The sequence below is a fragment of the Neofelis nebulosa genome, chromosome 14 (assembly GCF_028018385.1).
Source record: "Neofelis nebulosa isolate mNeoNeb1 chromosome 14, mNeoNeb1.pri, whole genome shotgun sequence".
Classification (NCBI taxonomy): domain Eukaryota; kingdom Metazoa; phylum Chordata; class Mammalia; order Carnivora; family Felidae; genus Neofelis; species Neofelis nebulosa.
Window position 1 is genome coordinate 24,172,770 of NC_080795.1, and position 18,481 is coordinate 24,191,250.

Here is an 18,481-nt window from a genome sequence, read left to right on the forward strand (position 1 = left end):
ATGGACACACCAAGGTGACAGCCAAATCTATGCAACTAACTCTGAAAATGACCCAAAGACTGGCAGGATAGATCTACCACAGCTAATAGAGAGAAGGCCACACAGAAAAGGGTACAAGGGGTAGAGATATAATCGAGAACCAAACCTCTGGAATGACTAGCCCCAAATAGGAGGCACATCACAAGCCTGGAGAAACAAGAGAATCAGACCCCACACCAGGCACCCCTGGCACTGGGGACCCACAATGAGAAGAGGAGTTCCCATAATGTCTGGTTTTTAAAAACAGTTGGGCTTAAGATTGGGGGCTTTTAAAAATCAGTGGTTTTAATTCTGGAGAGCCGGAGGGTAATAGGAAACAGAGTCCCCCACCTAAGGGGCCAGCATACTAATAACTCATCCAACACATAGCACAGAAGCAGCAGTTTGAAAAGCACCTGCAGTATATGTGAAGGAGATTACTGACTAATCTTCAGACAGGTGCTGCAGGCAGAGACTTCCCTGGGAACAAAAGTGATGGCAGAATCCATTTCTTTTCCTTCTGCCAGCCTAGAGAGCCAGATGTTTGCTGGAGCCAGCGTTAACACTCTCCATATACCACCTTGCTAGCACATTCACAGCACTGCCCATGTTCCCCTGGGATACTCTCCATCAAACCTGCCCTCAGTAGGCATCCCTCCAAAGCAGCTTTTGCTGTGCCATACCCAGCAAGAAGCCCGAGCCAGACTAGTGCCATTCCAAGTGACTTCTGCCCAGGTGATGCGGGAGATAAAAATCAATACCGGCCCCACAGTTCCTATAGCCAAACCTCGTAGCTGGCTGTGCAGGGAGCTGGCCTTGCCCTTCAATGTGCCTGCAGAGATGCTAATCACAGACAGCCAGGCTGACTGCTGCCCCTGTACCTAATCCTCTTGTGGCTGCTGCAGACAAGCCTCTCAACCAACAGTGCAGGGAGCAAACTCTGCCCCAGGTGCTCACAGTAGATGAAGTAGGTCACTGCAACTAACTACGCTGAAGGCAACTGCAGCTCAGTAACAACAGGAGAGAACACCTGAAGTTCTGGTTCTTGTGACCAGGGGTACTGTACTATAGGGCACTCAAAGGCTTTTTGTGTACGAGGCCATGATTTTCAAGACTGAGATAGAGCTGACCTACCTAATACATCAGTAAAGGTACTGATTGGATTTGAAAAAGAATGCATGAACTCCATGAAACTTCAACAAAAAGATGGAAAATATAAAAAAGAACCAGTCAGAACTGAAAATTTCAGTAACAAAAAATACACTAGAGGAAATTGACAGAAGATTAGATAATGCACAGCAGACCAGTGTTCTGGAAAGCAGGGTAATGGAAAGGTGACTAAGCTAAACAACAAAAGAAAAAAAAAGTATAAAAATGAGAATAGTTTATGGGAATTCTGCAACATTATCAAGTATGATAACATTTTCATTATAGGGATGTAAGCAGGAGGAGAGAGAGAGAGAGAGAGAGAGAGAGAGAGAGAGAGAGAGAGAGAGAGAGAGAGAGAGAAGGGGGCAAAAAACTTATTTGAAGAATAGCTGAAGACTTAATAAATCTGGGGAGGAAACATATCCAGAAAGCACAGAGAGCCCCTAATAAGATAAAACAAAGGGCTTCACATCCAAACACATGATAATTAAAATGGCAAAAAGTAATGGTAAAGAGAGAGTCTTAAAAGCAGCAAAACAAAAGAAAATAGTTATATACAAGGGAACACCCCCTTAAGGTTATCTGCCAACATTTCAACAGAAACTTTGCAGGCCAGAAAAGAGTAACATGAAATTTTCAAAGTACCAAAAGGAAAAAACCTGTAACCAAAAATACTCTACCCATCAAGGTTATCATTCAGAATAGCAGGAGAGATAGTTTTCCAAACAAAATTTAAATGAGTACATTACTGCTAAACCAGCCTTATAAGGAATGTTAAAGAGAATTCTTTAAGTGGAAAGAAAGAGCCATAACTGGAATTAAAATTTTGAAAGGGAAAAATTTCCCAGGTAAAAGCAAACGTGGTAAAATTAGATCACTTATAAAGCCAGTATAGAGATTAAAATACAAAAGTAGTCAAATCACTTATGTCTAGTTAGCCAAGGGATACACAAAAAGATGCAAAACATGTTATTGTATACATAAAATGTGGAGGGGAGAGTGAAAATGTAGTGCTTTTAGATGTATTTGAACCTAAGCCATCAACTTAATATAGAGTGCTATACACATAAGTTATATATGAATCCAATGGTAACCACAAATGAAAAACATTAGATACACACACACACTCACGCACACACACAAATGAAGAAAAAAGAATCTAGCACAAGACTAAAGAAAGCCATCAAACTACAAGGGAAGAAACAAGAAAGGAATAGAAAAACTGTAAAAACAACTAGAAAACAACAAAATAGCAATTCATACCTATCTAAAATTATCTTAAATGTAAATGGACTACATACTATAATCAAAAGAAATAAGGAGAGTAGATTTAAAAAGAAGACACATCTTTTATGCTGCCTACAGGAAACTCACTTCAGACCTGAAGACAAATACATACAAAAAAGAAAGGGATGAAAAAACATATCATGCAAATGGAAGCCAGAAAAAAGAAAAAGCCAGTGTAGCAACACTTATATCAGACAAAATAGACTTTAAAACAAAGACTGTAGCAAGTGACAAAGAAGGGAAATACATAATGATAAAGAAGATCCAACGAGAGGGTCTAACAGCTGTAAATATCTTTGCACCCAACATAGAAGCACCTAAACATAAAGCAAATACTACCAGATATAAAGGAGAAATTGACAGTAATAAAATCATAGTAGTTGACTTTAACAACCCACTGACATCAATAGAGAGATCATTCAGACAGAAAATCAGCAAAGTGGCTTTGAAAGAGACATTAGACCAGATGGACTTAACAGATATATATTGAATATTCCATCCCCAAATAGAATATACATTCTTATCAAGTACACGTGAGACATTCTCCAGTGTGCCAAAGAAATCAACGAGGAAATAAAATACACAAAGAAAAATTAAGACCTAATGATTCAAAATCTTTGGGATGTAGCTAAAGCAGTTCTAAGTTTATAGTAATACAAGCCTACTTCAAGAAGAAACATCTCAATCTAATCTTATACCTAGAGGAACTAGAAAAAGAACAAGTGAGCCAAAACCCAGCAGAAAGAATAAAATATTATTAGAGTGGAAATATGAAAGGGAGACTTAAAAAATAGGAAAGATCAATGAAATCAAGAGCTGGTGCTTTGAAAAGTTACGATTGATAAACCTTTAGCCAGACTGATCAAGAGGACTCAAAATCAGAAATGGAGAAGTAACCAACACCACAGAAATGCAACAAATTATAAGATATTATGAAAAGTTATATATTAAATTGAACAATCCAAAAGAAATGGATTAATTCCTAGAGACTTAGAATCTTCTAAACTTGAGTCAGGAATGAATAGAAAATTTGAACAGAGTAAATACTGGTAATGATTGAATGAGTTAAAAAAAAAAAACAACAACAACAGAAGTTCAGGACCAGATGTCTTCACAGGTGAATTATACTGAATATTTAAAGAAGAGTTAATACCCATTCTTCTCAAAATATTCTAGAGAATACAAGAGGAAGGAAAACTTCCAAATTCATTCTATGAGGACAGCATTACTGTGATACTGAAACCAGATTAGCACATTGCAAAAAAAGAAAATAACAGGCCAATACCCCTGATGCACATAGATGCAAAATTTTTCACAAATATTAACAAACCAAATCCAACAATACATTAAAAAATCATTCCCAATAAATCAAGTGGGATTTATTCCAGGGATGCAAAGGTGGTTTAATATTTGCGAATCAATTAAGGTTATATATCACATTAACCAGAGGAAGGGTAAAAATTATAGGATCATCTCAATAGATACAGAAAAATCATTTGACAAAGTACAACATTCATGACAGAAACTTTCAACAAAATGGAGTTATAGCTAACATCATCCTCAAAGGTGAAACACTGAGTTTTTTTCTCTAAATCATGAATAAGACAAGGATGTCCACTCCTACCACTTTTATTCAACATAGTATTGGAAGTTCTAGCTGCAGCAGTAAGACAAGAAAAATGAAATAAAAGGCATCCACATTGGTAAGGAAGTTGAATGCCACTATTTCCAGATGACAGATCTAGAAAACCCTAAAGACTCCACCAAAAAAACCAACTATTAGAACTGATAAATTCAGTAAAGTTGCAGGATACAAATATACAAAAATCTGTCACACTTCTGTACACTAATAATAAAGTAGTATAAAGGGAAATTAAGTATTCCCACTAACAGTCACACTAGAAAAGATAGACTACCTCGGAATAATTTGACCAAGGAGGCGAAAGATCTATACTCTCAAAATTAAGACACCGATGAAAGAAATTGAAATGATACCAACAAATGGAAAGATGATACACCATACTCATTGACTGGAATAATTATTATTGGTAAAATGTCCATATTACTCAAAGCAATCTACAAATTCAATGCAATCTCTATCAAAATGCCAATGGGTGGCTCTGTTAGTTAATCATCTGATTCTTGATTTCGGCTCTGGTCATGATCTCATGGTTTGTGATCAGGAATCGGGCCCTGCACTGGGTTCTGCACTGGCAGTGTGGAGCCTGCTTGGGATTCTAATTCTCCCTCTCTCTATGCCCCTCTCTGCTCACTTGCTCTCTCTCAAAATAAACAATTTTTTTAAAATATCAATGGCATTTTTCAAAGAGTCTAGGATTTTCAAATTTTAGATTTGTGTGGAACCACAAAAGACTTCACATAGCCAAAGCAAAATTGTGAAAGAACAAAGTTGGAGGTATCATAATCCCAGGTTTCAAGATACACTACAAAGTTGTAGTATTAAAAACAATATAGTACTGACAAGAAAATAGACATATAGATCAACAGAACATAAGAGTGAACCCAGAAATAAGCCCACACCTATATGGTCAATTAATCTATGACAAAGGAGGCAAGAATAAACAATGAGGAAATGAAAGTATACTCAATAAATGGTGTTGGGAAAACTCAACAGCTACATGCAAAAAAACAAAAAAAACAAAACTGGACTACTTTCTTACACTATGCACAAAACTAAAAACGGACTAAAGAACTAAATATGAGACTAGATATAGACAATAATCTCTTAGACACTTGTTTTAGCAACATATTTATGGCGAGGTCTCCTGAGACAAAGAAAGCAAAAATGAACTACTAGGACTACACCAAGATAAAAGGCTTTTGCACAGCAAAGGAATCCATCAACAAAAAAATAATTGGCAACCTAGTGAATCAGAGAAGATATTTTCAAATGATAAATACAATAAAGTATTAATATTTAAATATATAATGAACTCACAAAACTCAACACCAAAACACAATCCATTTAAATAAAGAGGACCCAATAGACATTTGTCCAAAGACAACAAAGATGGCCAACAGACACATGAAAAAATGCTCAACATCACTCATCATCAGGGAAATGCAAGTCAAAACCACAATGAGAGATCACTTCACATTAGTCAGAAGGACTATTAATAAAAAGACAAGAAATATCAAATGTTGGAGAGGACATGGAGAAAAAGGAATGCTCTGCATTGATGGTGAAAATGTAAATGGGTGTAGCCATTCTGGAAAAACAGTATGGAGGTTCCTCAAAGTAGTAAAAATAGAAATTTCATATTATTCAATAATTTCACTACTGGGTATCTACCCAAAGAAAACAAAAACAGTAGTTTGAAAATATACATGATTATGTTTATTGAAACGTTATTTATTAATAGTCAAGATGGAAGCAACCCAAGTGTCCACTGATAGATGGATGGATAAAGATGTGGTGTGTGTGTGTGTGTGTGTGTGTGTGTGTAATGGAGTATTAGTAAGTCATAGAAAAGAATGAGATCTTGCTGTTTGTGACGATGTAATTAGACCTAGAGAATATTTAAGTGAAATTAAGTCAGAGAAATACAAATACCATATGATTTCATTTACATGTGGAAAATAATGAAACAAATGAACAACAGAAACCAGATTCTTAAATATAGAAAACTGGTGGTTGCTAAGGTTGGTAAAGGATGGGCAAAACAGATAAAGGAGATTAAGAGGTGTAAACTTCCAGTTATAAAATAAGTCACAGTTACAAAAATTTTTTAATGAAAATACGGTAGAGGGAATATTGTCAATATTGTAATAACATTTTATGATGACAGATAGTAGGTACACTTTTTTTTAATGTTTATTTTTGAGAGAGAGAAAGTGACCACAAATGGGGGATTGGCAGAGAGAGGGAGTCACAGAATCTGAAGCAGGTTCCAGGTGCTGAGCTGTAGAGATTAACGTGGGCCTCAAACCCAGGAACTGTGAGATCATGACCTGAGCCAAAGTCAGATGCCTAACTGACGGAGTCACCCAAGCACCTCAGTAACTACACTTATTGTGGTGAGGCTTGAGTAATGTATAGAATTAGCGAGTCAACACGTTGTATGCCTGAAACTAATATAAAATTTTATGTCAGTTATATTTCAATTAAAATAATGAAATATTTTAAAATTAAAAAATTTTTCATCTTGAATTGCAGATGACTCAATGTTTTTGATGATTTGGGGATACTAGGTGGGAACTTTCATTCATTACAGAGCTACATTAAGTACACAACTTGCATCAGCAAACCCAAGATTTGCTTTTTAATTCTAGTTCAGAATCCTGGGGCAAACTCACTTCAGGTTCCAAGGAGAGAAGAGTTACAATGAGCTGTTGCTAATGGTCCTCTCATTTGTGCACCTAGAACAATCAGTAAAGGTTTGTTTGACTAAAGTACAGTTTTATTTCCACATCTATAATGAAATGGCATTTGTTTGTGGAGTTATTTCTTTTCTGTAACATCACTTCTTAACCTAACACCAATTCCTATTACTTAAAACAAGGTCTTTGGTCAAGGTTTAAGCTCTGATTCAGGAACATGAGACCCTTTTCTGTTTTCTGTGTCTGTGATATCTGGCCTCCGTATTAGGAACACCTTCTTCTTATATGGCATGTAGCATTCAACTTAGGGTGGAAACAAGAAAACATCAAATCATCTGTTGAAAATCAAACAGTTCGAAAGTCAAAACAAACTACATGAGGTATTTTGGTTTGGAGTACACATCAGATATTATAATGTGCGATGTTAAGATTAATTCAGGCTCATGTGACTGGCTGGATCTGGCAAGGCTTACTTCAAATGTGGAGTTAAAAAGGTATTTCCAGATCCAAATATATGTAGCAGATAATATATAGCTAGCTATGCCAAAACCATTTGCATTTTTAAAATACATTTAAAAAATATATCTAGCTCTCCACAGAGAGGTGGTTTAGAACACTGAGAAGCAACATGTTGTGTAGAGCAGTGCACTAAGACTTGTGAAATCTGTTCCATATTAGTTCTGGGAACCTGGACAAAACAATACTTTGAGCCTTCATTTTTTTAGCTGTCAACAGGATGCAGGATATTTTCCCTAGGTATCTGTGATATAGAAACATCAAAATGTGATGATGTGTTTGATAAACTATAAAGTTTTATACCTTATTTACCAATAACTTTTACATAACATTTATGAAGCACTGTGCTAGCATTAATAGACTTAGGATAAGCAAAGATAAAGCATACATCTGCCTTCTAAGACTTTGTGATCTTATATGGTCAGTATGTGGGGAAACAGACATGTAAACAACAACTACAACACTACAGTAGAAGTGTTAAGTAGTCAATTTAAGTTGGAGGAGTCAGGGAAAGGATTTCTGTAAAAGGCGATCTGAATAGGTGATACCAGACCAAGGGAAATAGAGGAGGGTGGTGTTCGTAGATACTCTTTCAGGCAGAAGCCAACGTAAACATAGGTTTAAAAGAATGAAATAACATGGCTCATTAGACGAACTAGAAAACTATACATATAGGTTTTCTGCTTGACTAATTTGTAGCAGATACATAATAGATATACTGATGACATTAAGTCTAATACCAATAAAACCAAGGGATTCACAGAATGTATTGACTTTTATTGCTACCTTCTCTGGATATATTCTCAACAGCAATCCATAGTGCAAACAGCAAGATTTGGAATGGAATCCATGATGTGATAAGGAGTCCTGGGAAGGCCTTCAAGAATGCTGGGTATATAAAAGGCATCATTTGTTACACTTGATATAAGAGGTGTATTGAGAAAAAAATTAAGGTAATTTGTCAAGGCATTCATTTACCACAATTATATATGAGGAAAAAATGAATTATGATTTTTACAAGAACTCAGGTTACCAAAAATAAATTTAAACCATTGTGATAAATATTTTCTCCTTGTACAGCTGCTCATAGTGGCTTCCACACAACAGTCCAAATACAATGTCTCTACTTGGTGTGTGAAAAATGACCTATGGAATCTTGTTCAATTGCATTATATATCTAACACGTGGCAGACATTTTTACTCAAAATCCCTTCCTGTGTAGGTTATTGAATTTCCCATTCTGATCATTTTTTACAAGTCTCAGGGGATTCTATGTTATACCAGAGTCCATTTCTCAAAGAAATAGGGCCATATTGTCTACCATCTGTGTTTCTTATCTCCTTTTCCAGAAAAATGTTCATTTTAATTTGTCCCTTGAGTTTTGAAAATTCTTCTAGATTCTCCATCCCCTCCTCATGACCACGTATCTACCTAAACTTTCATTCTATTACTGCTAGTTTTCTAAGCTCATCTTTTTTTGGTTCCTTCACATGGTTTTTTACTTTCTGGGTCATTTTGTCATGTGCTCAGTTTTCATCTGAGACTTTGGTCACTTACAACTGCTTATAGTGACCTGTGAGCAGAGAGCCTTGCCAGTGGCTCTGCCTGTCTTCAGAGCAAAGCAGGTGACCTCATCTGGTCATGGGACTCATGTTCTGTTATGCCCAGCTTGGGTTCCCAAACAAGCCAATTTTGCCACCCTTCCTGGTCAGTGAAGCTAATTCAGAGCCTCACTTACTACTGAGTATACCTAGTTCCACCTGAATGAGAAGCCTGGCCAGAGAATCCAGGTAACCACAAAGTTTTTTCTGTAGCCATGCTCAGGCAGAGAACCAAGCCAACAGTCCTATCTAACTATTTCTAGCCAGCAACAACTCACTCTCCTTCACCTCAGGGCTTAGGCAGTGGCCTTGCCTCAGAATAGACCCTGATAGCAAGTCCCATCTGCCCAAGGGTACTACCAGCTGACTCATCCAGAACCCCAAGGTGAGTTGACTGATGAAAGAATGCCTCTGCCAAAGTGAACCTGAAAGAGGGTATCACTTGCTCAAATATACAGATACCAACATAAGAAGTCATGGACCACAAAAGATTGGTTAAACATGACATCACCAAAGGAAACTTATAAAGCTCCAATAACTGACCCTAAAGTAATGGCAACCTATGAACTATCAAAAAATTCAGAAAAATCCTCTTAAAAGTGTTCAGTAAACTGTAAGAACACAGATAGTTAAACAAAATTAAGAAAATAATCCATGAGCAAATTAAACAAAGAAGGTCATTATATAATGATAAAAGGGCCAATCCATCTAGAAGCTATGATTATAAATATTCATACACCCAAGATTGGAGCACCTTAATATATAAAGCAAGTGCCAACAAAAATAAAAGGAGACATAAACAGCAATACACTAATAGTTGGGAACTTTAGTATTCCACTCATAGCAATGGATAGATTATCCAGACAGAATCAAATAGAAAAGAGATTTAAACAGCACCATAGACTAAATGGACCTAACAGACATATACAGAACATTTCATACAACAAGAACAGGATACATATACTTCTGATAAGTAAATGCATGGAATATTTTCTAGGATAGACCATATGTTAGGCTACAAAACAACTCCTAGCAAGTTTAAGAAGACTGAAATCATACCATGCCTATTTCCTGACCACAATGGTATGAAATTAGAAATCAATAGAATGAAAGCTGGAGAATTCACAAAATGTGGAAATTAAACAACACTCTCCTGAAAAACCAATGGGTCAAAAAATAAACTAAAAGGAAAAATTATTTTGAGACAAAGAAAAACAAACTAAATATTGAACATATAGGAGAAACAGTTCTAAGAGGGAAGTTTAAATAGCTCTAAATAGCACTGGGTGTTGTATGGAAACCAATTTGACAATAAATTTCATATGTTAAAAAAAATAAATAGCTCTAAATACATACATTAATAGAAAGATCTCAAACAATCTCATTTTACACCTGAAGAAACTAGGAAAAAGAAAAAACTAAGCCCAAAGTTATCATAAGGAAGGAAATAAAGATCAGAACAGAATTGAAATAAAGAATTGGAAAACAATTTAAAAAAAAGATTAATAAACTAAAAGTTGGTTCTTTGAAGAGAAAATTGACAAATCTTTAGCTGTACTAACAAAAGGGACAGGACCCAAACCAATAAAATTATAAGTGAAAGAGGAGACTGATAACACAGAAATACAAAGAATCATGAGACTATTATAAATAGCTGTATGCCAACAAACTGGACAACCTAGAAGAAATGGATAAATTCTTAGAAACTAACTACCTATTAAGACTGGATTAGAAAGAAATAGAAAATCTGAGAAGACTAATGAGTAAGGATACTGAATCAATAATCAAAAAATTCCCAACAAAAAAAGCTAAGGACTAAATAGTTTCATTGGTGAATTTTAGAAAACACTTAAGAATTAATGGCTTTACTTCTCAAATTTCCAAAAAACTGAAGAGGCAGGAGGGTACGCTTCCAAACTCATTTTGCAAGGATAGCATTACTCCAATACCCAAGCCCAACAAGGACACTACAAGAAAACTACAGGCCAATATCCCAGATAAATATAGGTGCATAAATTCATAAAGTACTAGAAAACCAAGTTCAGTAGCACATTAGAAGGATTATATACGAAGATCAAGTGGTTTCATTCTGGAATGCAAGGATGGTTCAACATACAGTAAATGTGATAAACCATACTAATAGAATGAAAGATGAAAATCATGATAATCTTAATGGATGCAGAAAAGGTATTTGACAAAATGCAACATCCATTCATGACAAAGACTCAACAAATTAGGTATAGAAGAAACGTATCTCAGTATAATAAAGGCCATGTAGGACAACTCCATACCTAACGTCAGACTCAATAATGAAAGGTTGAAAGACTTACCTCTAAGATCACAAAGACAAGTTTGCCCACTCTCACCATTCCTATTCAACATATTGGAAATCCTAGCCAGAGTAATCAGTCAAGAGATATAAAACACATCCAAATTGGGAAAAAAAAAGAAGTAAAATGTTTTCTAATCACAGATGACATGATTTGAAAAGAAAACCAAGAATACTCAATGGAAAAAAGTCTCTTCAATAAATGGTGTGTTGGGATAACTGGATATTCACATGTAAAAGAATGAAACCATACCTCTATGTTACATCATTCATAAAAATTAACTCAAAATGGATTAAAGACTTAAATGTAAGACTTGAAAACACCAAACTCTTATAAGAAAATATAGGGGAAGCACTTCTTGGCATAGGTCTTGGCCCTGATCCTTGAAGCACAAGCAAAAAAAATCAAAACTATGTAAGTGGTACTATATCAAGCTCCTGCACAGCAAAAGAAATGATCAACAAAATGAAAAGGCATTTTTTTGTGATGGGAGAAAATATTTTCAAGCTACACTTCTGATAGGTGTTAAAATATATAAGGAACCTATGCAATTCATTAGCAAAAAATAATCTAATTCAAAAATAGGCAAAAGACCTGAATGGACATTTTTCCCAAAGACATACAAATGGTCAACAGGTACATTAAAAGGTGCTCAACATCTCTAGGGAAATGCAAATCAAAACCACAATGATATATCACCTCACACCTGTTACAATAAAAATCATCAAAAATTATCAAAAAGCCTGGGTGGCTATTGGTTCAGGATCCAACTCTTGATTTCAGCTCAGGTCATGATTCCAGGGTAGTGGGATCGAGCCCCCTTCTCACGGAATCTGCTTAGGTTCTCTCTCTCCCACTCTCTCTGCCCCATTTCCCCAAACAAACAAATAGACAAGCAGTTACAAATGCTGGTAAGGATGTGGAGAACAGGAAACCCTTATGTAGTGTTGGTGGGAATATAAACTTATGCAGGCACCATGGGAAATAGTATGGAAGTTCCTCAAAAATGTAGAGATAGAACTACAATGTGATCCAGCAATTTCACTTCTGCACGTATATCTGAAGGAAATGAAATCACTGTCCCAGAGAGATATATGTATTCCATGTTCATTGCAGCATTATTCATAATAGTTAAACTAAAGAAACAAGTTGATGGATGAAAGGATAAAGAAAATACATATAATACTATCCAGCCATTTAAAAAGAGCATTCTTCCATTTGGATGGAGTTTGACGGCATTATATTAAGTGAAATAAGCTAAACAGAGAAAGAAATACTCCATGATCTCACTTATACGTGGGGAAAAATTTCATAGAAATAGACATCAAGTTTGTTGTTTGCCAGAGGCAAAGTATGGGGAGTGGGGGAATTGGGTGATAAAAAAAATTACTAAGATAAGTAAGTTCTGGGGATGTACTACACAACATGGAAGACTAGATTTTGAAAAGTTCTCTTCACAGGAAAAAATAAATTTGTGACAAAGTGAGTGATGATATTAACTAAACTTTTTGTGGTAATCATTTTGTAATACATAAATAAATTAAATAGTTATGTTGTATACCTTAAATGTATATGTCAATTATATCTAAAACTGGACAAAATTAAAAGGCCACCTAATTTCAAGGACAGTGAAACTCAAAAAAGGAAGAGCAAATATAATAAATACATCAAAACTGTAGATACAATTGTTTTACCAGATGAATCCAAACCAAAAAATTAGGGTGCCCAAATACATACCAAATTGAAATGTCCCTTTAACAAGCTACGCAAAGGGGTTCTTGGAAATGCCACACGTGTACCTGATATTTGTTAGAAAGATATTTAAGGGGCACCTGGGTGGCTCAGTCAGTTAAGCATCGGAGTTTGGTTCAGGTCATGATCTCACTGTTCTGGAGTTTGAGTCCTGTATGGGCCTCTCTGCTGTCTGCACAGAGCCTGCTTCAGATCCTCTGTCTCCTCTCTCTCTGACCCTTCTCTCTAGCTTTCAAAACTAGATATTAAAAAAAGATATTTAAAACATTATAAATCTCTTTTGAGATGCTCTAACTTTAAGTCTTTTTAACTGCACTGGGATCATTACCTTGGAATTGAACTCTTTATTGACAAGGCAGCATCACAGGGCTCAAGAGCGACCTATATAGGTTAAAAATGTTTTAATTATTGGCTGAACTAACTAACATTCCTTTTGGATGAAAGTATTTGTTTCTTTATAAGTTTTATTTCCTATTCTCAACAAAATACCATTACTTGCTATGGAACACTTTCTTATGGCATACACAAAGAATAAATTTAAAATGGATGAAAGACCTAAATGTGAGGTAGGAAAAGCCATAAAAATTGTAGAGAACACAGGCAGTAATCTTTTTGACATGGGCCATAGCAACTTCTTACTACATAGGTCTCATGAGGCAAGGGAAACAAAAGCAAAAATAAAGTACACGGACTTCATCAAAATTAAAACTTCTGCACAGCAAAGGAATACACACACACACACACACACACACACACACCCACACACCCACACACACAGCAGAAACAGATCCAGAGTGGTTTCCAGAGAGGAGGAAGTAAGAGAATGGCAAATGGGTTAAGGAAAGTGGGAATTATGGTCTTCCAGTTATAGAATGAGTAAGTCACAGGGATGAAAGGTACAGCAAAGGGAATAGAGTCAATGGTATTGTAATCGTAATGGCATTGGATGGTGACAGAAGGTAGCTGCAGTTGTCGTGAGCATAACATAGAATTAAAGTCTGTGTAGTACATTTGAAAGTACTGTAACAGTGTGTATCAATTATACTCAATTAGGGGCACCTGGGTTGTTAGTTGGTTAAGGGCCCAACTCGATTTTGGATAAGATCATGATCTCATGATTCATGAGATCAAGCCCTGAATCAGCCATTCAGATTCTGTGCTCACAGCACTGAGACTGCTTGCAATTCTCTCTCTTGCCTTCCTTCCCCTGCTCATGCTCTTTGTCCAAATAAACAACAACAAAAAAATCACTGGTTCACCTATTCCTAGGCATTCTTCAATGTTTTTAGAAAATAAGACGAAAGTTCCTTTATCAAAAACAGAACTGACTTTTCCCCAGAATTTATTTTTTAAGAACTGAATATGAGAAATGCTTTTATAGGTTTTGAGGCATGATATATTTTTTTCTATCTTAATGCTTAAGAGATAAATGAAAAATATATTATTCTTGGTATTGCAAATTGAGGACTAGAGAAGTTAGGGCTCAAGGCTTAACCTGGACCACATATCACTTTGGGACTTAAAAAAAAAATTAATGGTCAGGCCCCACTCCCAAAGATTCTCATTTGATTGATCTGGTGTAGAACCTGATTATTTGCATGTTGTAAAAATTTCTCCAGGTGATTCTAGTGTGCAGCCCAGTTTGGAAACTACAGTCTTGGGTTAATTGCTCTAAGAATGGAATTTTAGTTTGACATCTGGGATATAAGCCCTGCCCCCTGAACATGAGACTACTACAACTTCCACGATACCATTTTGTCAGACAGTTAAGTAATGACAAGTTGTCTACCATATGGAGTAGGTATTGATAGAGAAAATTTTTCTAAACTTCATCCTACTTGGGAAGACTTGGGATATCCTAAAAAGACATTTTGAACAAAAGTACTAGGACAAGCAAGACATTACAAACAAAAGGAAGACTGAGAACTGCTATTAAGAACTTCCACTAATTCCAGGAAAAGTTAAGATTAAATACATTTTTAAAAGTCAGAATGAAGTAAAATTCTATATGAATAGTAACTTCATTTAAAACGCCTTAAATACATGATTTTTCTATGATTTGAAATCTGGTTTTGCTTACATTGGCTGTGGCAAATACCTTCCTATTAAATCTGTATGAAATGACAAACTGGCTTTTTGGAAAATAAAGTAAAACTGAAAACAATTATTTTATTGTCCTTGTCTAATAATTCTGATATCTAGGTCCATTCTGGTTTGGTTTTGATTTTTCTACTCCTTAGGGGTCATATTTTCTTTCTTTGCATGATTATAATTCTTAATTTTATTCATTCTTTAATTTCATCCTGTTGGTGCTGGATATTTTTGTAGTCATATATATTTTGAGCTTTGTTTTAGGATGTAGTTAAGCTACATAGAAAGAGCTTGGTCTTTTTGGGTCTTCCTTTTAAGATTTGTTAGCAAGAGCCAGCACAGTATTTAGTCTAGGCCCAATTGTTTTCTACCAGGGAGGCAGGAATCTTGTGAGTACTTAAGCCAATATTCCATGAATTAGGTTTTTTTTTTCCTGTTTGAAGGAAACAAGTGATATTCCAGGCCCTGCCTGAACATCTCTATTATTCCTCTAACTTAGCCAATTTGTTCTCTTTTCTCCATGTATTCTTAATTTATGTGTATTTATATAAGATTCTTTATAATACAGTCTAAATATTTTCATCTTAAATTCCTAGTCCACTACTGTTTGGTTGTAATCATTTAAATTTTATCCACTTTGTTATGTCTCAGACATTCCAGCTGGGATTTCCCATTCCTGGGAACTCTTCTTCCTGTTCTCATTTCTGTGTCTTTGTTCTTGCTATTGTATATAAGAATGTGACCACAACACAACATGTAGGCTGTGAATGGTAGACATTTCCCTTTCTCCTAAAGAGACTGTCCTAGTGTTTCATCTGTACATGTTGAAATCACCCTACATCTCAAGATCCAGTTCTTCAGGAAGTTTCTTTAATGCTTTCAATTGGAATACTTTGTATTTCTTTTCCCCCATGAATCTCCTGATATATTGATCAAATTTTGTATTGCACTAAAATTGATTCATGTTTTGACAAATATTTAATGCCTACTATGTGTTTGTTTGTTTTTTACTAAGTTATAGTATATTTTAGAATAGGAATTGAGTATTACCATTTTTTTGGATCCCTTGAGATAAAGCAAAATACCCAGGAAAGCAAAACAATAAATATTTGATGTGAACTGGCATTAACTGGCTCTATTTACTCTTATAAGATTCTGACTGGCTTCTCTTGTACTATTCAGGAGCATTATTAATCACATTTAAATGAATAAATCCCTGCATCTTCTCACCAGGAAGCACACTTCACAGACATGTGAAAAGCAGATTAATCACAAATCAATAACTATATATTTTGGAACTTCTGCTCTACTAACTTTTAATCAGTGTTCACATTTGAAATGATTGTTTAATTATTTTTTTGTCACTATGTCTTAATACATTCTGCTGCTCCTAATCATGAGTCACACAGACTCATTGCATCCTGATTTTATTGCTCTAATGGACAGCTCTTCTTTGGGATTCTTTGGGGTTCTTACCTCCTTTCTCTCCAAAGCTGCAAAGTCTGTAATTTTAGGATACCATGACTTATATACCATTTTTACATAATGGGGTAAAAAACAGATAGAATTTTAGTATTAATTAGCTATGATATAACACAGATGGCAAAATCTGTCCATGGAGAAACCTTGCAAAATGACAAAAGAACTTCACAAATATGGACAAAGTACAGACTCCAGAGGACGATGGGAGTCAACCTGGAGCTAAGCAGGGGAACATATAACATCACTGCCCTCTGATTTGATTCCTTAGGGCATTTCACAATGAATCATTGAGAAGTTCTCATTCATTATGGTCTTGCGATATTTAGGAGATAACTAGAAATAGGATTGAGAGTTTTCTTTTTTTTTTTTTTTCAACGTTTTTTATTTATTTTTGGGACAGAGGGAGACAGAGCATGAACGGGGAAGGGGCAGAGAGAGAGGGAGACACACAGAATTGGAAACAGGCTCCAGGCTCCGAGCCGTCAGCCCAGAGCCTGACGCGGGGCTCGAACTCACGGACCGCGAGATCGTGACCTGGCTGAAGTCGGACGCTTAACCGACTGCGCCACCCAGGCGCCCCAAGAGTTTTCTTTTTAAGAATCACCCTCTAATTTTATGATTTATGAGTTCCCTCATGAATTTTATAAGGAAATCTAAAGTAGGTCTAGTTGACAAAAGACTTGGAAATAAGTCACTTTGAAAATAATGTCTGTTTGGGAGAGCAATGAGGAAAATAGCTGCAATATGACTGTAAGGACATTTTAGTGCCTTACAAATAATTAATTTGTAATAAAAGAGTTCAACAAAGAAAAAAAATATTTTGATAGTCAAAAACTCAGATTTGAATGAATCACAAGCTGGATGCACACAAAGAAATACAGATCACTAGAAATGGTAACAACAGGGGTAAATATAAAATGTCATTTTCTTATTTATATCCCTTTAGTGAAAGATAATCAACTAAATTGTACCAATGAAATATGAAGTTTTTAAGATATGCACAAGTAAAATGTGTGACAACAAAAGTACAGAGGCCGGGAGGGGAAAGGAAAAGAATGTAATTATGAGGCTCTTTGTGATATGTGAACAAGTATAGTATCACTTGAAGTAGAAGGTTTAAGTTAAAAAAAAATTTTATACTATAAATCTTAAAGTGACCATTAAAATTACAAAAACAAAGATTGTAGCTGGAAAGAAAAAGAGGTAAAAATAAAAAACCCTCAATCCTAAAGAAGGCAGAAAAATAGGACAAACTTAACAAAAAACAGATAGGACAATTAGAAAATGAATAGTGACATGGTAGATTTTAACCCAACCATATCGGTAATCCTATTAAATGTAAAGATTTAAAACTCCCTAGTTAAAAGACAAAAAATTGAAAGATTGAAAGATTGGATAAAAAGATCCAATTATATATACTCTGTAAGAAACCCACTTTAAATATCATGACCCAAATAAGTTAAAAGTGAGAACAATGGGGCAAGGTTTACCTGGCAAACACTAATGAAAAAGAAAGCTGGAGTGGCTCTATTAATATTACACAAACTCTTTCAGAGCATAAAAATACAGGGATAATATGACTATTTCACTGTGACAAAGAATGAATTATCCAGGAGAACATAACAATCCTAAACATTTATTCACCTACTAACAGAGCTTCCACATATACAAGACCAAAACTGATAGGATAGCAAAGTGATACAGGCAAATCTATAACCTTACTCAGGGATTCAACTCCTATTTCTCAATACTTCATAGGATCAACAGACAAAAAAAAATGTTATAATATTAAAGTGTTAATAACACTAACAACCAGGTTAATCTTATTGACTTTTATAGAGCAACTCATGAAAAAAAAAAAAAAAAGAAAGAATATCCACTCTTTTCAAGGATACACTATGCATTTACCCAGAT